The 26,259-nt window shown below is 39.5% G+C and overlaps 1 pseudogene; it reads right to left on the bottom strand.

Moving 5' to 3' along the window:
- Positions 1 to 21,400: 21,400 nt before the first annotated feature.
- On the bottom strand, positions 21,401 to 22,022 carry LOC149127470 (protein lin-28 homolog A pseudogene; annotated as a pseudogene).
- Positions 22,023 to 26,259: the final 4,237 nt, after the last annotated feature.

The following is a 26,259-nucleotide window of genomic DNA, read 5'->3' as shown; positions in this document are numbered from 1 at the left end:
AGATATTATTTTATTTCATGTACTGCAAGCTATGTTTTTACCAGTATCTTAACAAAAAGAGTTGATGAACATTTAGCTGATTTTATTCTACATTTTTGCAGATACTTCAATAAATCTAGAAGTATTTTATGAGATCCTGCAACAAAAGCTGGGCATAAGTCAATTTGCAGTTGAGTATGTGCACCAAAATGCTGAAAATGGTATGACCATTTACTTTCCTCCTTTGTCTCCTCTCAATCCACACTGAATCCACTTATTAACAGAGATAGCTGAACCCTCTTCTCTTCCTTTCTGTCATTGTCCCTTGGTCATCTAACCCTCTGCCTTCCTCACAGTATTATTTCTTCTTCCTTCAGCCTCTACCCTAACTAAAGTCATGTGCTTCCAAGCAGCTATCCCCGAGGGAAGGTGTTAAAAGGGATGGATGATGGATAGTACTGGGTTTTTCTTCTCATCTGCTGAGTTGAAGAAGATTCCTTTGAGTCCTATCCTCACAATGAAATGCTCAAAAAATTCAACTAGTAGGATTGACAGCTTTTGCCATAACTCCAATACATTACTATACTCACAAAACTGAAGTGACTTCCTTACTTTTCTCTACTTTCCAAACCATTTTATTCTAGAGTGATAGGAGGCAGGGACCCAGAAAAGTGGAAGGTGATATACATCATGCCCAGGAGGTGGTAATATGAGTAATATCAGTACAAAGACGTCATGTCATATTATTAAACTTCAGAGAGATGCAGAGTTTTAAAATATTCTATTTTTTCAAATAACAGAGACATTAGCATTTCTTTCAGTCATTTTTGATTCAAATACCATTCAAGGGAACTCTAGACTCAAACAAAATGTTCATAATGTAAGTCAGGGTCTATTGCTCAAGCCAATTATTAAACCATTGCCATAATAGTCCAGAAGTTATTATTAGGCTACTATTCATTGTCCACAATTGCTATGAACTTGTAGTAACAGCATCTTAATTTTTGATTTTCTGTTTTCTCCTGAACTGTCAATCAATGTTCAGAGAAATTAATATAAATGAAAGCTCTAGAGCATGCTGGTGATCCATCAATATTAGTTCACTTCTTTCATGATATTAGAGTGTTTAATTTCTCTTTCTAGTTTGTTGTTTTCTGCTTCCAATTTTCCCCAGACTGGTAAAATATATAGTTTCCAATCAATTGCAATTTGTTCAAAAAACAAAAGCCAATGAGGAGAGATCAATAAATTTGACTGAATTGAAATTTAAAATATTCTATTATTCTAACATTCTGATAATCACAATAAAGTTGAAAATCAAAAATAAGACTCTGAAGAGTGTTGGCAGCCTATCTAACAAGGGATTATAAAAAATTTTGAAGGCGGAGCCAAGATGGTGGAATAGTGAGGGTGCACACCGATAGTCCGGGAAAAGATAGTTTAATAAGAGTGGAGTTACGGTAGCCTCAGGAAAAGGATCAGGAAAAATTTGCAGAGGAAACTCTTCCAGATCTAGTGGATGTGACATGGAGGACCTACAGGGAGAGCAAGGTCGCCCACGGCATGGAAGCCGAGCCATGGAAGCTGAGCCACAGAATCTGTGCACCAGTGCTGGAAGGGGAGGTGAGACAAAGACCTCGGTAACCTGAGACATTGGCGGGGAAAGGCAGAAAGAGCCTACAGAGAACGAGGCCTGAAACCCCACTGGGGAGTTCACCAGGCTGACTGGAGGAGAGAAAAAAAAATAAGGGGAACCCGCATGGACATTAGCCTCTCTCCCCACTCACTTTACAAAGCCGAGCAAGACAAAGGGCAGGCACCATTTTATGTATGTAAAGCTGTGCGCACCATTTTGCGTATGTAAAGCGGCGCCCCTCATTAGCCGAGCAGAAAAACCTGACTCTGGTGGGGAGAAATAACAGGAGGTTAACACCTAGTGAAATTGTGGAGCTTATGAACTGAGCCTGTGAAAATCTGAGGGGGGGGAGGCGAATGAACTCACCAAGTACACAAACTCGGTAACCTGGGCAACCCGGTGAGAGACTGCAGAGAAATTTGAGACCACACTGAGGGCTGTATAAACTCTTTGTGTGGTCTCAGCGGTAAGCAGATGAATACCCACAGGGGCTAGATTTCATACATCAACTACTCTCAATTCCACTCAGTTGTGTGGAATTACTTCCCAACTGAGTCAAAAAAAAAAAAAAAAAAAAGAGAGAGAGAGAGAGTGAGCCAGTGAGAGAGCAATCTGTGTGAGTCACATTTGGCACACCCTTAACCCTGAAGAACCAAACAAAGCTCTCTGGACATACCCATCACAGCCTCTAAGGATCCATCAAAAGCAGACAGTACACTTAATTTAGAGTCACAGTATAATGAGAAAAAACACCACACCAAAGAAACCAAAGAATATCTCCAATATGCCAAACAACAAACGCAAAAACCGAGGTAACAAGAACAAGGAAGACACTATGACGCCCCCAAATGAAATAGACACCCCAATTCAAGATTACGAAGATGATGAGATAGAAGAAATGCAAGAAGCAGATCTCAAAAAATTGATAAGAGCATTAAGAAGTTCTCAAAAACAAATTCTTGAACTACAGAAATCCTTAATGGACAAGATAGAAAATCTCTCTCGTGAAAATGAAATATTAAGGAGGAATCAAAATGAAACGAAACAACTAGTAGAACATGAAACTGTGATAGTGATGAGAAATCATAATGAAGTGAAGAATTCAATAGATCAAATGACAAACACATTAGAGAGCCTTACAAACAGAATGGGTGAGGCAGAAGAGAGAATATCGGACTTGGAAGACAGAGAACAGGAAAATATACAGTTAAACCAAAGAAAAGAAGAGGAAATTAGAAATCTAAAAAATATTGTCAGGAATCTTCAGGATACTATTAAAAAACGCAACATTCGGGTTCTAGGAGTTCCTGAAGGCATGGAGAGGGAGAAAGGATTAGAAGGCCTTTTTAGTGAGATATTAGCAGAAAATTTCCCAGGTTTGGAGAAGGACAGAGAAATCCTAGTACAGGAAGCTCATAGAACACCCAATAAAGATGACGAAAAGAGATCCTCACCACGACACGTTGTAATTAAACTCACCACAGTGAAACATAAAGAAAAGATCCTAAAATGTGCAAGAGAGAAACGTCAGATTACTCTTAGAGGATCTCCAATCAGACTCATAGCTGACTTCTCATCAGAAACCCTACAAGCTAGGAGGGAATGGCGAGATATAGCCCAGGTACTAAGAGAGAAAAACTGCCAGCCTAGAATATTATATGCTGCAAAGCTCCCATTTGTGAATGAAGGTGAAATAGAGACCTTTCACAGCAAACAGAAATTGAAAGAATTTTTTGCCACTCGTCCAGCCCTGCAAAAGATGCTTAAAGATGTGTTACACACAGAAACACAGAAACATGGTCATCAATATGAAAGAAGGTAAAGGAAGGAAACCTCACAGCAAAAGATCACAGGAAGTTCAAAGCATATATTGGAACTTATCTTTGGCAAATGGCAGGGCAAAGTTACCATCTATCAATAGTCACATTGAACGTTAATGGCCTGAACTGTCCAGTTAAAAGACACAGATTGGCTGATTGGGTTAAGGAACAAAACCCATCTATTTGCTGCTTACAAGAAACACATCTTTCCAACAAAGATCCATACAGACTGAAAGTGAAAGGCTGGAAAAAGATATACCATGCCAACAGAAATGAAAAAAGAGCGGGTGTAGCCATCTTAATATCAGACAACATGAACTTTACCACAAAAACTGTTAGGAGAGACAAAGAGGGGCACTATATAATGATTAAGGGATCAATTCAACAGGAAGATATAACGATTATCAATGTATATGCACCTAATTACAGGGCACCGGTTTATTTAAAAGATTTGTTAAGGGACTTAAAGGGAGACTTAGACCCCAATACAATAGTAGTGGGGGACTTCAATACTCCACTCTCAGAAATACAGATCAACAGGACAGATGATCAAGGAGACAGTAGATTTAAATGACACTATAGCCCAAATGGATCTAACAGATATCTACAGAACTTTTCATCCTACACAGAAAGCATTTACATTCTTATCAGCAGTACATGGAACCTTCTCTAGGATTGACCACATTCTAGGCCATAGAGCAAGTCTCAGCAAATTCAAAAGAATTAGAATCATACCATGCAGCTTCTCAGACCATAAAGGAATGAAGTTGGAAATTAGCAACTCAGGAATCCCTAGAGCATATGCAAACACATGGAGATTGAACAACATGCTCCTGAATGAACAATGGGTCACAGAAAATCAAAAGAGAAATCAAAAATTTTCTGGAAGTAAATGAGGATAACAGCACAACATACCAAAACTTATGGGACGCAGCAAAAGCAGTGTTAAGAGGAAAGTTTATATCACTAGGTGCCTACATCAAGAAATTGGAAAGGCACCAAATAGATGAGCTTCCACTGCATCTCAAGGATCTAGAAAATCTGCAGGAAACCAGACCCAAATCTAGTAGGAGGAGAGAAATAATTAAAATCAGAGAAGAAATCAACAGGATTGAATCCAAAAAAAAGCTACAAAAAATCAGCCAAACGAGGAGCTGGTTTTTTGAAAAAATAAACAAAATTGACACCCCATTGGCCCAACTAACTAAAAAAAGAAGAGAAAAGACCCAAATCAATAAAATCAGAGATGAAAAAGGAAACGTAACAACAGACACCACAGAAATAAAAAGAATCATCAGTAATTACTACAAGGACTTGTATGCCAGCAACAGGGAAACCTATCAGAAATGGATAGATTTCTGGACACATGCAACCTACCTAAATTGAACCAGGAAGACATAGAAGACCTAAACAGACCCATAACTGAGACAGAAATTGAAACAGTAATAAAGGCCCTCCCAACAAAGAAAAGCCCAGGACCAGATGGATTCACTGCTGAATTCTGCCAGACATTTAAAGAAGAACTGACTCCAATTCTTCTTAAACTATTCAGAACAATCAAAAAAGAGGGAATCCTCCCAAATTCTTTCTATGAAGCCAGCATCACCTTAATTCCTAAGCCGGAAAAAGATGCAGCATTGAAAGAGAATTACAGACCAATATCCCTGATGAACATAGATGCAAAAATCCTCAATAAAATTCTCGCCAATAGAATGCAACTACACATCAGAAAGATCATCCACCCAGACCAAGTGGGATTTATCCCTGGTATGCAGGGATGGTTTAATGTGTGCAAGACAATCAATGTGATACACCACATTAACATACTGAAGAAGAAAAACCATATGATTATCTCCATAGATGCCGAGAAAGCATTTGATAAAATACAACACCCTTTCATGATGAAAACTCTAAGCAAACTGGATATGGAAGGAACATTCCTCAATACAATCAGATTGCTTTAGCTATTTGAGGTCTTCTGTGTCTCCACATGAATTTCAGCATCATCATTTTTTCCAGATCTGAGAATAATGTCTTTGGTATTTTGATTGGTATTGCATTGAATCTATAAATTGCTTTTGGGAGAATGGACATTTTGATTATATTGATTGTTCCAATCCATGAGCATGGAAGGTTTTTCCATTTCTTGGTATCCTCTTCTATTTCTTTCTTTAAGATTTCGTAATTCTCATCGTAGAGATCTTTGACTTCCTTCGTTAAGTTTATTGCAAGGTATTTGATTGTTTTTGTAGCTATTGTGTATGGGTTTTATTTTAGCTGTTCTTTCTCAGGCATGGATTTGCCTGTGTATACAAAGGCTGTTGATTTTTGTGCATTGATTTTATATCCTGCTACTTTGCCAAACTCTTCTATGAGTTCCAATAGTCTCTTAGTAGAATTCTTTGGATCCCCTAAATAAGGAATCATATCATCTGCAAAGAGGGATAGTTTGACTTCTTCCTTTCCACTTCGTATCCATTTAATTTCTTTTTCTTGCCTAATGGCTCTGGCTAAAACTTCCAGAACTTTATTGAAGAGCAGTGGTGAGAGTGGGCATCCATGTCTGGTACTGGATTTCAGTGGGAATGCTTCCAAACTTTCCCCATTTAATGTGATGTTGGCCATGGGTTTGTCATAAATTGCCTTGATTGTGTTGAGGAATGTTCCTTCTATACCCAATTTGCTTAGAGTTTTCATCATGAAAGGGTGTTGTATTTTATCAAATGCTTTCTCGGCATCTATTGAGATAATCATATGGTTTTTCTTTTGCAGTTTGTTAATGTGGTGTATCACATTGTTTGATTAGCAAATGTTGAACCATCCTTGCATACCATGGATAAATCCCACTTGGTCTGGGTGGATGATCTTTCTGATGTGTTGTTGCATTCTATTGGTGAGAATTTTATTGAGGATTTTTGCATCTATGTTCATCAGGGATATTGGTCTGTTAATTCCCTTTCTCTGTTGCATTTTTTTTTCAGATTTACGAATTAAGGTGATGCTAGCTTCATAGAAAGATTTTGGGAGGATTACCTCTCTTTCGATTGTTCTGAATAGTTTGAGAAGAATTGGAGTTAGTTCTTCTTCAATTGTCTGGAAGAATTCAGCAGTGAATCCATCTGGTCCTGGGCTTTTCTTTGTTGGGTGGGCCTTTACTACTGTTTTAATTTCTCACTTGTTTATGTGTCTGTTTAGGTTTTCTATGTCTTCTTTTTGATTTCTTCTATGACTCACGTTTCATTCGTGAGCATGTTTTTCAGTCTCCATGTGTTTGCATATGGTCTAGAGTTTCTTGAGTTTTTGATTTCAAGCTTATTCCATTGTGGTCAGAGAAGATGTATAGTATGATTTTGATTTTTTTGAGTTTCCGAGACTTGCTTTTTAGCATAGTCTATGATCTTTCCTTGAAAAAGTTCCATGGCGGTGAGAAGAATGTGTATTCTGCAACTGTACAATAAAAAGTTCTGTAGATAGCTGTTAGGTCCATTTGGTCAATAGTGTCAATTAACTCTGCTGTTTCCTTGCTGATTTCCTTTCCCGTTGATCTGTCCATTGACTGCTTAATGTCCCAGTCACACCCTGTGCTCTCTCATGCAGCCACAGTGTTTTCAAAGTCTCAGCACACAAAGTTCCCACAATCATGAGCACCAAGTACTCTGTCAATTCTTTCTGTCAATTCTCAGGCATCTCCTCTTGACTGATTTTTGGGCACATAGACACAAGCTGGCCCAGCTGATACGTCAGTCTGAATTGCCACCTCCGTTTCTCAGATAGTTACAGGGTGCCAGTTCCAGGTGGTTAAGGTGAGGGAAATGTGCCCCTTTTTCTGCCCTCTGGATTGGAAGGTACACTGACTCCCACAGGGCTCCAAGCTGGACTCACTTCAGGCTCTTCCCACAGCTAGAGGCTTGGGCTTCCACAGTTTGGATTCACCTTACTCCAAAGCTGGTGCTGAGGCTCTCGGCTGCTGAAGTTTTGAGTTTTGTGTGTCCACACCCTCCATTTAGATCCACAGTGTCCCTCTAATTTGTGTGGAGTTTCCTTTGCAGTTGTGTCCGTAATTCTTTCCTGAGATTGCACTCCCTCCACTTCTTCTTAACTGTCTTCCACTAGACTAGAGTGGTAAGCTCCCTCCCAATTCTTCCATCTTAGAATCCAGCAATCCATATTGTTTGTTTTTAAGGACACACACATGCACGCAAACCAAGTATTGTATACTCTGGGTGTGTGTACATTTGTATATAGAAATTTAGGAAAATATAGTATGTACAAACTCTTAAATGGTACCCTGAAGTGTTGTGGAAGAGGCAAATATTATGGGCACCAAGAACTTTACAGGAAGAGCTATATTTTTAAAAGTATTTGTATATATTTGTAGAACTATAATTACTTTAAAGTAAAACAGCACTATTTACTTCATATCCATCTGAGAAAAATGAACAAAATATAATGTGCAGGATACAATATGAATGCTACTCTAACAGTCTGACCAAGTAGTGTCTCTTTTAGGATCTAATATTTTTTAAGATTTATTTATTTATTTGGAAGAGTTGCGCAGAGAGAAGGAGAGGCAGAGAGAAAGAGAGAGAGATTTTCCATCTGCTGGTTCACTCCCCAGTTGGTCACAACAGCTGGAGCTGTGCTAATCCGAAGACAGGAGCCAGGAGGTTCCTCCGGGTCTCCCACGTGGGTTCAGGGGCCCAAGGAGTTGAGCCATCTTCTGCTTTCCCAGGCCACAGCAGAGAGCTGGATCAGAAGTGGAGCAGCTGGGACTGGAACCGGTGCCCACATGGGATGCCGGCACTACAGGCAGCAGCTTTACCCGCTACATCACAGCTCCCTTCCCTAGGAACTAATTTTTAAAAGACATGCTTTATGCCCCCATTCATGTAAAACAACCCTAGAACCATTCACTTTGTATCAGTGTAAAAACTTCTGGAAGAAACACATCAAAATTAGAGGATTCATTAGAGAAAGAAATGGGATTTAGCTAGGAACAAAATGTGGTTTCCTTTTATCTGTGTTAAAGATTTGCTAGTAGAATATTTTGAAGTGTTACTTTTGCGATTAAAAACCTGGAATAAGTTCATCAAAACTGGGAATGAAAAACCATGCAGAAGTGTGTTATTGTCTTTGATATTACTGAACTTCATCAGCAAAAATTAAAACAAACAATGAAACAATGTAAATACTTAAGAATAAGAGATATGTCAAATAACTCTTTAAAGTGACACTCTGTACCTATTAAAATTACTCATTATGATGAGTAGATGATTAAATTGCAGGTTGCAATGGAAAAAAGAAAGAAGAGCAGTGAAAACATGTGTGTGGATTCCTACTCCATTACTTCAAGAAAACAGATAAGCGCAAACATCTCTGAGAAAAGCCTGGAAGATGTGTTGCCGTAATTTTAAGACGTATTACCTCCCAGAATTACAAATCCATTGTGTTTTCTTAATTATGATTTACTCTGAGTTCAAATTTTTGGTGTTTGCTTTATTTCTATAAGAACATTAAAGAGTAGGGAAAACAAAGTGTTTTAGATTCCACAAAGAATTCAATGCAATATAGCCTGTGTTGCTGCTGAAAGACAGTCTGTTCACTTTTTGTTTGTTGAAATTTTTATTTAGTGGAGCATTAAGCCTTTGTAATACAAATTGAGAATGTTTTATCTCAAAAAATTTCAAAAAAATAATGAAGGAAATAAAATATGATTCATACAAATGATAACACATATCTTGTTTGGAAGAATCATCAGCAATATAATAACTTGCATTAATTTGATGTATATTTTCAATATAATTATAATGAAAATAGCTACTTTGTTTTAAATACTTGTCAAGTAAATTGATAGGAACTATATACTAGTGTAGTTTTATGACTTTTACTTTTCAAAAATTTATTTATTTATTTTGAAAATTAGAATTACAGACAGAGATCGATCTCCCATTCACTAGTTCAGTCCCCAGATAGTCTCAATGGCCAGCTTTGGACCAGATCAAAGCCAGAAACCAAGAGCCAGGTGCTTCATCCAAGTCTCCTGTGTGGGCAGCAGGGTCTCAAATACTTGGTCCATCTTCCACTGCTTTTCCCAAGCCAGTAGCAGAAAGCTCGATCATATGGGATGCTGGCATTGCAGGTGGCAGTTTTACCAGCTGTGCCACAGTGCCAGCCCCAATTTTCTATTTTAATATTTACTGTATATGAGTGAAGATGGTCATCTTCTCTTTTGACTATTGTTATATAGACTGAGCTTTTTTTCCTGCTGGACTATGATATTTTTACTCTTTATTTCTTGAACTCTTTATTTAATAAAGCTAATATGTCTGCAACTGTACTGTAAATTAAAAATGTTATCTCAAAAATAATAAATAAAACATATTTAGAAAGTATAGTGATGAACCAAATTTAAAGTAACTAAGAAAAATAATGGAAAGAATAAATAAAAGGAACAAAATCAAATGAAATAAGAAACAAAAAGCAGGATGAAATAGCAGATCACTTGGGGCCAGATTTGGCTCTCTGGTTTGAATTGAGTGACTGTAGCTTACACTGCTTAAATGGTTAGAACTGCGGTTTTACATCTGTAAAATATGATAACTTTAGTTATTTCTGAGGATTTCTATGAAGGTTAAGTGAGAAGTTCTGTAAATTAACACTAAATTATAGTTTAGTGCAGAAGGGTACTCTAAAATCTCCACTGAGGGACCAGCACAGAGGCACAGCGGGTAAAGCTGCTGCCTGCAGTGCCAACATCCCATAAGGGCACCAGTGCAAGTCCTGGCTGCTCCGTTTCTGATCCAGTGCTCTGGTATGGCCTGAGAAAACAGTAGAAGATGGCCCAAGTCCTTGGACCCCTACACCCACATAGGAGACCTGAAAGAAGCGCCTGGCTCCTGACTTCAGATCGGCGCAGCTCTGGGCATTGCGGCCAATTGGGTAGTGAACCAGCAGATGGAAGACCTCTCTTTCTCTCTCTGCCTCTACCTCTGTCTCATTGTAACTCTGCCTTTTAAATAAATAAATAAATATTTAAAAAATGAGTTTCCAATAAGTAATTAGAGCATGGGTAGTCTCTATTTTATCCACATAGCTTCTTTATTTTTTTCCACATATCCCTTTCACCTTTAGAGCAACTTAAAGGCAGTTCCTTTAAACTTTCTGTCTAGTAGGTCTACCGTTAGATTTGCTTCAGAAAGAGTTTCTGTTGACGTATTTTTCTCCTTAGAATGGACCAAACTGCCTACTCTTTTGTATGTCTTTTGATCCTTTTAATGAAAATTGGGATTTTGAGCCGGCGCCGTGGCTCAATAGGCTAATCCTCCATCTCGCGGCGCCGGCACACCGGGTTCTAGTCCCGGTCGGGGCGCCGGATTCTGTCCCGGTTGCCCCTCTTCCAGGCCAGCTCTCTGCTATGGCCAGGGAGTGCAGTGGAGGATGGCCCAGGTGCTTGGGCCCTGCACCCCATGGGAGACCAGGAAAAGCACCTGGCTCCTGGCTCCTGCCAGGATCAGCGCGGTGCGCCGGCTGCAGCGGCGGCCATTGGAGGGTGAACCAACGGCAAAGGAAGACCTTTCTCTCTCTGTCTCTCTCTCTCACTGTCCACTCTGCCTGTCAAAAAAAAAAAAAAAAAAGAAAAGAAAATTGGGATTTTGAATGTAGTAACATCTAAACAACATCCCTTGCTGTTCAACCTGGGCTAAAAATCAACAGTGTTTCTAGGAGCTTATAGATAGACAAATATTGACCCTTGCTATGTCTATTCAACTAGAATCTACTTGGGAGTCACCCTAGGTGATTCATATGGATATTATATTATTTGATAATAGTTAAGGAAAAAATTTCTCTTATCACCAATTGAAGTTATTTGGGCTCCAAATCAATTATAATATTTAAACCTCAAATTAAGATATATAACTGGTGAGAATTCCCTCCTACTTCCAGTCAGAAAGACCAGTGTTATTCATTTTGCTTTCAAATTTAACTACAAGGTGTCTGATGAGACATTGTTAAGTATAACTACACAATATGGTTATATATGGCCAAAGCATCCTCACAAAGAAAAAAAGTTATCAACAACCTGTGAAGTATTTCAGAAGCCAGCTCTACTTAAAAGCTCTTTGAGGGGCCTGGGCTGTGGCATGGTGGGTGGGGCTGCCACCTGCAGGGCCAGCATCCCATATGGGCACCGGTTTGAGATCTGGCTACTCCACTTCCAATCCAGCTATATGCTATGGCCTGGGAAAGCAGTAGAAGATGGCCCAAGTCCTTGGGCCTTTGCACCACATGGGAAGACACAGAGGAGGCTCCTGGCTCCTGGCTTCGGTTTGGCACAGCTCTGGCCACTGCAGTCAATTGGGGAGTGAACCATCAGATGGAAGACCTCTCTCTCTCTCTCTCTCTCTCTCTCTCTCTCTCTGCCTCTCCTTCTCTCTCTGTGTAACTCTGACTTTCAAATAAAATAAATCTTAAAAAAAAAAGCTCTTTGAAAGGGTTTTTAGGCAGAGTAAGAAGCAGAAGGAATCTGTCTTCCCAGTTAGAAAACTATTTCACTGGCAGAATCTATTAGAAATATTCTGAAACTCTGGATTTTCCTGAAGGCTTGCAACCTTCAGGGAAAGTTTTGCCAGGTACACTGTGGTGTAACGTCAATTCCAGTTCTCATTATAGCAGAATATTCCCATTCCCTATCCTTCAGCCCCATCACAGATAGGCACGCACATGTTCCTGAAGTAGTTTGTAGTTTGCAGAAGTCAAGGTGAGCAAAAAGGACTTTTTCCTCTAAATGTTGAGATCTATTAACTGATCCTTATTTGCTACTTCTGACTTCAGGGCCACAAAGAGTTCGTTGGCTGCTATTTCCACCTCTCTACATTATTCAAGCATCCAGACCCCTTCTGGCTGAAGTGATTTTCAGCAGGCATACAGGGTAGAACCATTCTCTACCTTCATTGTTGTGCTTTTTCTCCTTTTGAGAGCCAGACATTAAAAACTAGGACATTCAAAAATAATTTCAGATACTGAAAATTAGTATATGATTCTTAATACCTGGGGAAAAGCACAGGCTCAGAAAAGACCTCAAAGAAAACTTAAGTTTATGCTTTGGACTTATCCTTGGCACAGAAATAGGCTACAACAGCAACAACAACAAATTCAATGAACAAAAAACAATAAAAAAGAGAGAAAACCCCAGAGATATGGGGGGGATGTTGTTTAGATGTTACTACATTCAAAATCCCAATTTTCATTAAAAGGATCAAAAGACATACAAAGGAGCAGTACATATTGGTCCATTCTAAGGAGAAAAATACGTCAACAGAAACTCTTTCTGAAGCAAATCTAATGGTAGACGTACTAGACAGAAAGTTTAAAAGAACTGCCTTTAAGTTGCTCTAAAGGCGAAAGGGATATGTGGAAAAAATAAAGATGATATGTGGACAAAATGGAAATGTTAATAAAAAGAATATATTAAAAACATGGAGATAAACCAACAATAACTGATATGAAAAATTCTTTAGAGGAATTCAAAGTCAATTTTGAGAAGGCAGAAGAAAGAATCTTAAAGAAACTTAAAGATAGGATGGCCATTACTGAGTTTGGTGAACAAAAAGTAGAAGATTGCAAAGAAATAATCAGAATCTAAAGGACTTACGACACACCCTCATGCAGATCAACTATATTTTGTAGGAGTCCTAGAAGTGGATGAGAGGAGAGTGGAAGAGAGGTAAATGGAATGGTTGTAAAAATTATAACTGAAACCTTCTCAAATTTAATGAAATCCATTAACATAATCTTCCAAGAAGTTCAACAAATTCTAGTAAGATGAATTCAAAGAGATCCACCTCACAAAGCATAATCAGACTTTGAAAAGCAAAAGATAAATACAGAGGCGCATGGAAGCAGCAAGAGAGGAGTGATTTGAGCCATACACAGGATACCCAATAAAATTATCCCTGTATTTCTTGTCAGAAACTTTGGGGACCAGAAGATAGTGGGCCGATATATTCAAAGTAAGAAAAAAAACTCTGTTTATCAAGAGCTTCATATAAAGCAAAAATGTCCTTCATATAAAGCAAAAATGTCCTTCAAAATGAGCAAAAATTAAAGCATTCCCAGGAAAAGAAAAGCTGAGGAAGCAAGTTTGTTGCCACTAGACATGCCTGGTAAGAAATATTTAAAAGCACTCTACATGGGGAAATGGAAGGACACTAGATGCTGACATGAAACCATATGAAGTAATAAAAATCTCAATAGAAGTAAATGTTGGGAAGTCATAAAAGCCAGTGTTACTGTCATAACTGTTTGCAACTTCACTTTTTGTTTTCTACAGTTTTTAAGGGACTAATATATTAAAAACATTTAATAATGTAAAATTTTGTATTATTGTAACAAACTCAAGCACTGTGATGTTGGAAGTAGGCCTCCTAATCAGTGTCTGTACAGTTAGACTTGGTAGTGCTTATAAAATTTACACCATTGGTACAAAATTCTTCAACATTATACTAGCTCACCAAATTCAGTAGCCTGCCAAAAAGTATATGTGCTATGAACAACTAGGATTTATTTCTGGAATGCAAAGATAGTTCAACATAGAAAAATCAATCAATAAGATACATTACTTTAACATAATGAAATATAAAAGATAAACCCATGATCCTTTACATTGATGCAGAAAAGAATTGGGCAAGGTTCAATACATTTTCATAATAAAACTTCAACACATTAGGTGTAGAAGGAAATGAAATCTTTACTTAATATATACTAAATTGATCTGTATACAAAGGTAATTGAAAATGAATCTTGATGTTAATGATATGGGAGAGGGAGCAGGAGATGGGAGGGTTGCGGGTGGGAGGGAAGTTATGGCGGGGGGAAAGCCATTGTAATCCATAAACTGTACTTTGGAAATTTATATTTACTAAATAAAAGTTAAAAAAAGAAGAAAACTATTCCAACATAATAAAACCATATATGAAAAACTCAATACAGAAATCATCCTCAAGGATGAAAGATTTTAAGTTTTTTTCCTTAAGATGAGGAACAAGCCAAAGACAGTCACTTTCATTCAGTTTTTTTCAACATATTACTGAATGTTCTATCCATAGCAATTGGATAGGGAAGATAAATAAAACGCAGCCAAAGTAGAAAGGAAAAAGTAGTGTTGTATCTTTTTTCTGAGTATCATTTTATATGTAGAAAACTTTGGATGTTGCATAAAAGCAACTGTTAGAATAAATCAATTCAACAATAGGAAACAGTATAAATACATGAAGAATCAGTAGAACTTCTGTAAACTAAAATGAAGAATTTGAAAAGGTAATTACAGAAAAGTCTACCTATGATAACATCAAAAGCATGAAATAGGAGCAGATTTAAAGAATGAAAGATTTGGACAAGGAAAATTAAAATATATTTCTGATAAATTTAAAGATTACAGAGACTAGCATTTGGAGTAGCAGGTAAAGATACTGCCTGTAATGGCGTATCCCATATGGGCACCAGTTCAAGTCCTGGCTGTTCCACTTATGATCCAGCTTCCTGCTTACGGCCTGGTAAGATCAGTGGAAGATGGCCCAAGTTTCTGGGTACCTGCCACCCATAGGAGAGACCCAGATGAAGCTCCAGGCTCCTAGCATCGGCCTGGAGTGAACCAGTCAATGGAAGGTCTCTCTCTCTCTCTCTCCCCCTTTCTCTCAATAACTCTAACTTTCAAACTACATAAAAAAAATCTTTAAGAAATTAAAGATTACTTAAATAAATACATACATTAATAACAAATAGAGAAAATAAGTAAAAATTTAAAAGATAAATACTATAGTCCAAAAAATAAAGATAACACAAATAAATGGAAACTCTTCCCCTGTTTATGGGCTGTAAGACTCAACACTGCTAAAATGTTGGTATCATCCAAAATGATTTACAGATTCAATACAATCTGTATCAAACTCCTACTAGGAGGTTTTGCAAAAATTGAAAAATCCATCCTAAAATGCATATGGGATCTCAAAGGATTCTGAATAGTCAAAAAGAATTTTTAACAGAAAGAACAAAACTGGAGGAATCACATTTCCTAATTTCAAAACTTACTATAGGGGCTGGTGCTGTGGCATAGCAAGTAAAACTGCTACCTGTAGTTCCGGCATTCTATATGACTGCTGATTCGAGTCCTGGCTGCTCTCAGCTGCTCCACTTCTGATCCAGTTCTCTGCTATGGCCTGGGAAAGCAGTAGAAGACGGCCCAAGTCCTTGGGCCCCTGCACCCATGTGGGAAATCCAGAGGAAGCTCCTGGCTCCTGGCTTTGCATTGGCCCAGCTCCAGCTGTTGCAGCCATTTGGGGGAGTGAATCAGTGGATGGAAGATCTCTCTCTCTCTCTCTCTCTCTTCCTCTCTTTCTCTCTACCTCTGCCTCTCTGTAACTCTGCTTTTCAAATAAAATAATTAAATCATTTTAAAAAGCCTTACTATAAAGATACTATAATAAAAGCATCATGGAAATGGAATAAAAACACATAAAGAAACCAATGGACTAGAACAGAAAGTCCACAAGTAAACCTTTACATATATAGTCAAATGATTTTTGCTAAGAATGACAAAATCATCCAATGGGGAAAGAGCAGTCTTTTTAACAAACAGTGATAAGAAAACAAATTTTTTTGTACAAATAATAAAGTTAGATCCTTATCTAACACCCTAACACTATATTGAAATATTAACCTAAATGTGAATATATCATTAGACAACAAAGCTTTTAGAGGAAGACAAGCATTTCACAACTTTACATTAGACTTGGCAATGATTTGTTAAATGTGACACTGAAGTCTTAAACCACACAAAGAAAAAAACAACTTGGGCTTCATGGAAATTAAAAACTTTTGCACATCAAAAGACACTATCAAAGAGTATATAAAAAACTCACAATGTAAGAAAATATTTGCCCATCTCATATCTGATTAAGGACTAATGTCTAAAAGATACAGCAAACTCTTAAAAACTCAACAACAACAAAAACCCAGCAACTCAATTTGAAAAATGGACAAAGAACTTGAATAGAGATTTCTCCAAAGAAGGCATACAAATGGCCAATAAGCACTTGGAAATATGTTCAGCACCAATAATCCCTAGGGAAATTAAAATGAAACTACAGTTAGGTGGCTGGTATTGTGATACAATGGGCTAACCAGCTGGCATCCCATTGCAGAGTGCCAGTTTGAGTCCCCTAGTGCTCTGTTTCTGATCCAGTGTCCCCCTTCTGCACCTGGGAAAACAGAATATTATGGCCCAAATACTTGGGCCTCTATCACGCATGTGAGAGACCTGTATTCCTGGCTTTTTCCTGATCTGGCTATCCCTTTTGTGGCTATTTGAGTAGCAAACCTGTAGTTGGAAGACCTCTATTTCTGTCTCTGTTTCTTCTTCTTTTTCTGACATTCTGCTTTCAGATGAATTAATGAATGAATGAACCTTTTTAAAATTCCTACATTGCGGTATTACCTCACACCCAATAAAATGGCTAGTATCAAAATTTTTTCAAAAAAGGAAGTAAAAATTGTTGGTCAAGATGTAGAGTATGTGGAACTGCTGTACATTGTTAGTGGGCATGTAAAACGGTCCAACCAGAGTAGAATACAGCATGGTGGTCACTCAAAAAATTAGAAATACTATTATCCTATGATCTAGCAATTCCAAGTATATATCCTAAAGAATTAAAAACCTATATTTTGTACAACTATGTCCATAGAAGCATTATTATTATTTTTTAAAGGTTTATTTATTTATTTGAAAGTCAGAGTTACACAGAGAGAGGAGAGGCAGAGAGAGAGAGGTCTTCCATCCTCTGTTTCACTCTCCAGTGGGCTGCAATGGCTGGAACTGCGCCTATCAGAAGCCAAGAGCCAGGAGCCAGGAGCTTCTTCTGGATCTCCCATGTAGGTGCAGGGGCCCAAGGACTTGGGCCATCTTCTACTGCTTTCCTAGGCCATAGCAAAGAGCTGGATCAGAATTGAAGCCTCAGGATTAGAACTGGAGCCCATATGGGATGCTGTCACTATAGGCAGTGGCTTTACCTGCTATGTCACAGTGCCGGCCCCCCATAGCAGCATTATTAACAACAGCTAAAATGTGCAATCGACCCAAGTATCCATTGTTGGATGAATGGGCAAATAAAGTTTACAATGTTTATACAATGGAATAATTGTATTATTCAGCCTTAAGAAGGAAGGAAGTTCTGAAATATACTAAAACACTGATCAACTTCAGGACATTATGGTAACTAAAACAAACCAGTTACAAAAAGAAAATTACTGTATGATCCTAATTATGTGAGCTACTTAGAGCCCCAAATTTATAGAAGCAGCATGGTTTCAAGGGATCTTAGAGGTAGGCATAATGGAGAGTTATTGTTTAATGAGCAATGTTTCAGTTTTACAAGACTAAATGTGTTATGGGGGTGGTGATGCTTGCTAAACATATGAATATATTTAATATCACTGAACTGTATTCTTGAAATGGTCAACAGAGTGAATTTTACATTAAATGTATTTTACCCTACAAAATCAATTGAAAAATGAACAAACCTGCTGCGACCCTTCAGTTCAAGTTATCAGGCTTGCATTGTAATCAAACCAAGATGCATTCTCATATATTCTAGTCATTTGGTCAATAATATTCCTTCAAAACCAAGAAAAGCACATAAGAACTGCTCAAAGGTTGGCAGAGAGGCTCACTTCAGCTGATCAATAAACTGGTCAATAGCTGTGGTCTCCAGGTTGACAACTTGGTATTGAATCAAAGTTTCTGTCCTCTTGGCTTCTGGCTGGTCAGGAAGTGAATGCTGTATTTATTGTACCTGCTATAGATTGCTAATGTCTAAGATCATTCTATTCTACAGAGAAGTCCATGTGCCCTGCTAAGGTTGTGACCAAATTAATAGGGTTGTTCTTTTAATTAATCAAGACCAGTAGAGAGCTTTCCAAAAAGCATGCAAATCATGTTCTGCTGTTTGGATGCCTTGCTAGCAGACTCTTCTAGACTCTATAGTGAAACTCTTCAGATTTTTTGAAGGGTTGTGTTTTTTCATGTTTTTGGTTCTGTTTTTATGGTGACCTGTGTTTATGAGGATTGTCTTTGGGTATTTCCCAAAAACGTGAAGTTATTTATTTTTATTTTTTTTATTATTTTTTATTTTTTTTGACAGGCAGAGTGGACAGTGAGAGAGAGAGACAGAGAGAAAGGTCTTCCTTTTGCCGTTGTTTCACCCTCCAATGGCCGCCGCGGCCGGCGCGCTGCGGCCGGCGCACCGCGCTGATCCGATGGCAGGAGCCAGGATCCAGGTGCTTTTCCTGGTCTCCCATGGGGTGCAGGGCCCAAGCACCTGGGCCATCCTCCACTGCACTCCCTGGCCACAGCAGAGAGCTGGCCTGGAAGAGGGGCAACCGGGACAGAATCCGGCGCCCCAACCGGGACTAGAACCCGGTGTGCCGGCGCCGCAAGGCGGAGGATTAGCCTAGTGAGCCGCGGCGCCGGCTCAAAAACGTGAATTTAGAAGAGAGCATATGAATGAATTTAGTTTGCCATGATCTAATGACCAAGAAGGCAGAAAAACATGTCAAGGTACTAAATTAGATGCAGGATGCAGAGATAGGAAAATATGATGATTCTAACTCTACTTATCTTCCTGGGTGTGTACTTCTGTCAGTTTTCCCTTGCACAAAAGCAATGTGGTGTGTAGCCAGGAGTATAGGCTTTGAAGTCAGAGAAATTTAGAATGATATCTGAGTCTTTCTGGCTGTATGTCTTTCAGCTTATTATTTCTATCAGTTATCTGTTTTATTCTTTAAGTGTTTCCTTTTTTCCCTAAAGATTTATTTATGGATTTACAAGGTAAATAAGAAAATTTAATTTTATTTATTTACAGAGTGACAGAGAGAGAGGGAAAGAGAAAGATCCTCCATATGCTGGTTCATTTCCCAAATGGTTACAATAAACAGGGCTCAATCAGGCTGACATCAGGAGCCAGGAGCTCCATCCTGGTCTTCCACATGGGTGGAAAGATCTCCAAATATTTTGACCATATTCCACTGCCTTCCCAAGTGCATTAGCAGGAATCTGAATCAGAAATGGAGTAGCTGAGATGCCAAATGGCACTCTAATATTGGATATATATATTTTTCAATACAAAAAGAAGTTTGTAAACAATAAAACACCAAAAGAACACGTAGAAAGTTCAACATGTATTTACATAAAATAGGCCACCTAGCAATCACCAACTCAGAGACTCAGTGAAGTCCTACAAAGCCCAGAGAAATACAATAACTAAAGAGGGTCAGCATGTGGGGGAGACAGGAACCCAAGACAAGACGCACCCCATGCATTGTACTGCATTTGTCCCACTTAAACACTGTGAGGTAGGTTTGCTGTGATCTCCCAGCATGTAAATGGAATGCCCCTTTTTTCCTTTAGTTACCACAACACAGATAATCACTACTCCCACAGGGCAGGGCACTGGCTACGGATACCACAGAGACCCTTTCTTGTGGGTCTCACTGGAAGGCAAGAATTTGGAAAGGTTAAGAACCCTTGCTTCATGTTTCTATCCCTGGACAACATTGGTTAGGTGTAGGGAAATTGGTCTTCAAACTCATCCTTACCAGCTCATATTTTTTACACACATGTGCACACACACACACACACACACACTGTTGTGGGCATGTTGTGCCTGGCCTAACCTGATGAAAGATGGATCTGTTATGTGAAGCAAAAGACAGCTTGCTAGGTTTGGGCAACCCTAACCATGGCTTCCTTTTTGGGTCTTTTTTTTCACCTGGCTCTGCATCCCTTAACTTCTCTGCTCCACCTTTGCTTATTTAGACTAATTTCCCATATTCCAGGGGTAGGAGTTTAAGTCCTGGGGCAACCCCATTAACACTTCATCTCCCATGAAACATTTTCAAGGTGGAATGGGTATTAAGAGGACACTATAGCTAAAAAGCAAGCTCTAATAGGCAAAATGAGGTAGTTCAGTAGGCTGTGCACTCCACATAGTTGCTCTCCATGGTGATAAAAACAACAAAAAAAGAAGTGTTCCTGCTGTGTGAACCTGGAGCTGCTGCACATGTATCCCTGAGACTGCTCACGTACCTGAAAACACAGTGCACGAATGAGGGTTTCAAAGTAAAATATGCAAAAATACAAAACCATACTATTTATACTCAGAAAAATAAGTTAAAATGCACAATACATCCAATACATCGTTTGCACACAGTACAGTTGACATCCTGAACAAAGTGTGACCCAAAGTGCATTTATTCAAGAGAGCAAATAAATAAATCCCATTGGCTCAGAAAGGGATAGCAGTGAGTTTAGGAGCCGCGGGTCTGCAGCTCGTCCCCTAACCACACTTTTTGCCAGTCATCACTACCCATTGCTTGGAACAGTTCCCAGCATTGTATTCCAGGATTGGGTTATGAGGAAACAAGATGTGCACAACCCTGCCTTACTCCTGAGAGATTCCCTCCCACTGAACGTCTTGTGGGTTGGGTCCAGTAATCTGGTCCTACAACTAATCGTTTTACTCTGGTGAAGGAAATATTATTCCGTATCGTTCCTTGAAAGGAAAACAACTTCCCCATCCAGGCTATTTTCTAAAGCTGCAGATTTTGAGTGTGGGGCCTCATATAAAGCATGCATTTTACAGGTGATGTCTCCCCATGCATTGGGTTAAAGCATGGTTGGAATTCCTTTGCCTCACTCATTCTTCCAAGCAAGAAGGAAGAAGGGAGGATGCTGTGGATCCCTGCTTAGGATCTTGTTAGTGACATTGCCTTCCAACCCATCCTGTCTCTACTTCACACTTGATCTTAGCCAAAAGGCCGAGAAGTGATGTGTCTCTACTTTCTCTACTCTGCACTTGATGCCTGCTCCTTGAAATGTTCTGATAGCAAAAGAAGAGCCCCCACCCACAGTGGCTCAATTCTGGGCCTCAGGGAGTAGGGCAGGGCTGTGGAACTCTTTTTCATCATCCCGGAAGTTGGCAGGCTTCCTCTGGGGGCTGGGGGCCTGCTGGGCCATCAGAGGGCATGAGGCCACCATATGGCTGATGCTCTGGCAAAAGTGGCACATCTTGAGCTGGTGTGGCAGCTTGCACTCCTTGGAATGATGGTCTAGACCTCCACAGTTGAAGCACCTGTCTCCTTTTGATCTGCAGTTTTGCCTGTTCTTTCCCTTTGGGCACCTCTCACTCCCATACACAACATACAGACCCACTCTGCCTGGAGAATGGGTGGATTCCAGGCAATTGGCAGACTTCTTGAAGGTGAACTCCAGGGCTTCATTTCCCATCAGGCTCTGGAAGCCCTATATATGCAGCTTGTTCTGGTGCACAATGATCCAGCACTACCCCAGCAGCGTGGGCAGTCATGGACAGGAAACTAAACCCCATGAGCATGTTGAACCATTTACAGATGCTGGCCTTGTGCAGCAGCTGTGGTTCATCCACCCACCGTGCCCCATTCTTTGCTGCCTTCTTGGGTGCTTTCTCCACTGCTGTGGTGTAGCCTCTTGCAAACTGCTAGTTGGTCATGGAACCCATCATCGATGGCAGAGACTGTGGCCCTAGAAATCTGGAGGCCTCTTCTTTTTAATTTGTGAGGTGGAGAGACAAAGATCCTATCTCTTGATTCATTTTCCTAATAAACACAACCACTGGGCCTGGGCCACGGCCAGAGCCAGAGGTTGTGAATTCAATCCAATCTCCTGCTTGGGTACAGAGACTCAATTACTTGAGCCCTCAACACTGCCTTCTGGGATCTGCATTAGCAGAGAAGCTGAGGTTAGGAGTTGGAGCCTATAATGGAGCCAGGCACTCTGATTTAGGATATGGCCAATTTTAACCACTAGGCTAAATGCCTGCTCCCTTAACTGCCGTCTGAAAGACCAGTTGGTGACTCTAACAGGTCCTCTTCAACTTTTACCAAAAGCCTCAGGTAGAATGTACTCTCATGCCTCCCCTGATGGTTTTACAAGTTGCTCTTGCACATTGTTTTGTAATGATTTATTTAGTGTCTGTTTCCTGAATCTCCTATCAGCTACTTGAATTTAATGACTGTCTTATTTATCTTTGTAACCCTAGTGATTCTCACAGTGCCTGGCCATAGTATTCACCAATGAATGCTAACAAATTCAAATATCAATGGGTTTAAAGACTGAGACCGTGACAGGGCTACAGATGACACTACAGAATTACTGAAGCTAAATTGGGATGAAGCCAACTCCAAGTCAATGAAACATCCAGGAGATCAGAGTTGTGGATGGCCACAGCACTGTTGAAGCCATGACAAATTCCTGAAAGATTAGGGTAAAAAGGCCACAAACAGTAAAGCAAGGTTCTTTGCCATCTATGATCAAAGAGACTAAATTTAACACTTGCTCCAGATGGTGCTGGAGCCAATTCAAATCAGGTTGAGGACAAAAAAGTTTTTTTTAAAAAAAGAAGTTTTTTTTCGGTCTTTCAAGTCAATACATGGCTGTATCCCCATTGGAACTGAACTAAAAAATTCAAGGTAATATAATAACTTGCAATTAATTTGATGTATATTTTCAATATAATTATAATGAAAATAGCTACTTTGTTTTAAATACTTGTCAAGTAAATTGATAGGAACTATATACTAGTGTAGTTTTATGACTTTTACTTTTCAAAAATTTATTTATTTATTTTGAAAATTAGAATTACAGACAGAGATCGATCTCCCATTCACTAGTTCAGTCCCCAGATAGTCTCAATGGCCAGCTTTGGACCAGATCAAAGCCAGAAACCAAGAGCCAGGTGCTTCATCCAAGTCTCCTGTGTGGGCAGCAGGGTCTCAAATACTTGGTCCATCTTCCACTGCTTTTCCCAAGCCAGTAGCAGAAAGCTCGATCATATGGGATGCTGGCATTGCAGGTGGCAGTTTTACCAGCTGTGCCACAGTGCCAGCCCCAATTTTCTATTTTAATATTTACTGTATATGAGTGAAGATGGTCATCTTCTCTTTTGACTATTGTTATATAGACTGAGCTTTTTTTCCTGCTGGACTATGATATTTTTACTCTTTATTTCTTGAACTCTTTATTTAATAAAGCTAATATGTCTGCAACTGTACTGTAAATTAAAAATGTTATCTCAAAAATAATAAATAAAACATATTTAGAAAGTATAGTGATGAACCAAATTTAAAGTAACTAAGAAAAATAATGGAAAGAATAAATAAAAGGAACAAAATCAAATGAAATAAGAAACAAAAAGCAGGATGAAATAGCAGATCACTTGGGGCCAGATTTGGCTCTCTGGTTTGAATTGAGTGACTGTAGCTTACACTGCTTAAATGGTTAGAACTGCGGTTTTACATCTGTAAAATATGATAACTTTAGTTATTTCTGAGGATTTCTATGAAGGTTAAGTGAGAAGTTCTGTAAATTAACACTAAATTATAGTTTAGTGCAGAAGGGTACTCTAAAATCTCCACTGAGGGACCAGCACAGAGGCACAGCGGGTAAAGCTGCTGCCTGCAGTGCCAACATCCCATAAGGGCACCAGTGCAAGTCCTGGCTGCTCCGTTTCTGATCCAGTGCTCTGGTATGGCCTGAGAAAACAGTAGAAGATGGCCCAAGTCCTTGGACCCCTACACCCACATAGGAGACCTGAAAGAAGCGCCTGGCTCCTGACTTCAGATCGGCGCAGCTCTGGGCATTGCGGCCAATTGGGTAGTGAACCAGCAGATGGAAGACCTCTCTTTCTCTCTCTGCCTCTACCTCTGTCTCATTGTAACTCTGCCTTTTAAATAAATAAATAAATATTTAAAAAATGAGTTTCCAATAAGTAATTAGAGCATGGGTAGTCTCTATTTTATCCACATAGCTTCTTTATTTTTTTCCACATATCCCTTTCACCTTTAGAGCAACTTAAAGGCAGTTCCTTTAAACTTTCTGTCTAGTAGGTCTACCGTTAGATTTGCTTCAGAAAGAGTTTCTGTTGACGTATTTTTCTCCTTAGAATGGACCAAACTGCCTACTCTTTTGTATGTCTTTTGATCCTTTTAATGAAAATTGGGATTTTGAGCCGGCGCCGTGGCTCAATAGGCTAATCCTCCACCTCGCGGCGCCGGCACACCGGGTTCTAGTCCCGGTCGGGGCGCCGGATTCTGTCCCGGTTGCCCCTCTTCCAGGCCAGCTCTCTGCTATGGCCAGGGAGTGCAGTGGAGGATGGCCCAGGTGCTTGGGCCCTGCACCCCATGGGAGACCAGGAAAAGCACCTGGCTCCTGGCTCCTGCCAGGATCAGCGCGGTGCGCCGGCTGCAGCGGCGGCCATTGGAGGGTGAACCAACGGCAAAGGAAGACCTTTCTCTCTCTGTCTCTCTCTCTCACTGTCCACTCTGCCTGTCAAAAAAAAAAAAAAAAGAAAAGAAAATTGGGATTTTGAATGTAGTAACATCTAAACAACATCCCTTGCTGTTCAACCTGGGCTAAAAATCAACAGTGTTTCTAGGAGCTTATAGATAGACAAATATTGACCCTTGCTATGTCTATTCAACTAGAATCTACTTGGGAGTCACCCTAGGTGATTCATATGGATATTATATTATTTGATAATAGTTAAGGAAAAAATTTCTCTTATCACCAATTGAAGTTATTTGGGCTCCAAATCAATTATAATATTTAAACCTCAAATTAAGATATATAACTGGTGAGAATTCCCTCCTACTTCCAGTCAGAAAGACCAGTGTTATTCATTTTGCTTTCAAATTTAACTACAAGGTGTCTGATGAGACATTGTTAAGTATAACTACACAATATGGTTATATATGGCCAAAGCATCCTCACAAAGAAAAAAAGTTATCAACAACCTGTGAAGTATTTCAGAAGCCAGCTCTACTTAAAAGCTCTTTGAGGGGCCTGGGCTGTGGCATGGTGGGTGGGGCTGCCACCTGCAGGGCCAGCATCCCATATGGGCACCGGTTTGAGATCTGGCTACTCCACTTCCAATCCAGCTATATGCTATGGCCTGGGAAAGCAGTAGAAGATGGCCCAAGTCCTTGGGCCTTTGCACCACATGGGAAGACACAGAGGAGGCTCCTGGCTCCTGGCTTCGGTTTGGCACAGCTCTGGCCACTGCAGTCAATTGGGGAGTGAACCATCAGATGGAAGACCTCTCTCTCTCTCTCTCTCTCTCTCTCTCTCTCTGCCTCTCCTTCTCTCTCTGTGTAACTCTGACTTTCAAATAAAATAAATCTTAAAAAAAAAAGCTCTTTGAAAGGGTTTTTAGGCAGAGTAAGAAGCAGAAGGAATCTGTCTTCCCAGTTAGAAAACTATTTCACTGGCAGAATCTATTAGAAATATTCTGAAACTCTGGATTTTCCTGAAGGCTTGCAACCTTCAGGGAAAGTTTTGCCAGGTACACTGTGGTGTAACGTCAATTCCAGTTCTCATTATAGCAGAATATTCCCATTCCCTATCCTTCAGCCCCATCACAGATAGGCACGCACATGTTCCTGAAGTAGTTTGTAGTTTGCAGAAGTCAAGGTGAGCAAAAAGGACTTTTTCCTCTAAATGTTGAGATCTATTAACTGATCCTTATTTGCTACTTCTGACTTCAGGGCCACAAAGAGTTCGTTGGCTGCTATTTCCACCTCTCTACATTATTCAAGCATCCAGACCCCTTCTGGCTGAAGTGATTTTCAGCAGGCATACAGGGTAGAACCATTCTCTACCTTCATTGTTGTGCTTTTTCTCCTTTTGAGAGCCAGACATTAAAAACTAGGACATTCAAAAATAATTTCAGATACTGAAAA

This window comes from Oryctolagus cuniculus, chromosome 3 (assembly GCF_051225735.1).
Source record: "Oryctolagus cuniculus isolate XC-2025 breed Fujian yellow rabbit chromosome 3, ASM5122573v1, whole genome shotgun sequence".
NCBI classification, from domain to species: domain Eukaryota; kingdom Metazoa; phylum Chordata; class Mammalia; order Lagomorpha; family Leporidae; genus Oryctolagus; species Oryctolagus cuniculus.
This window is presented reverse-complemented; position numbering and strand designations above follow the sequence as displayed.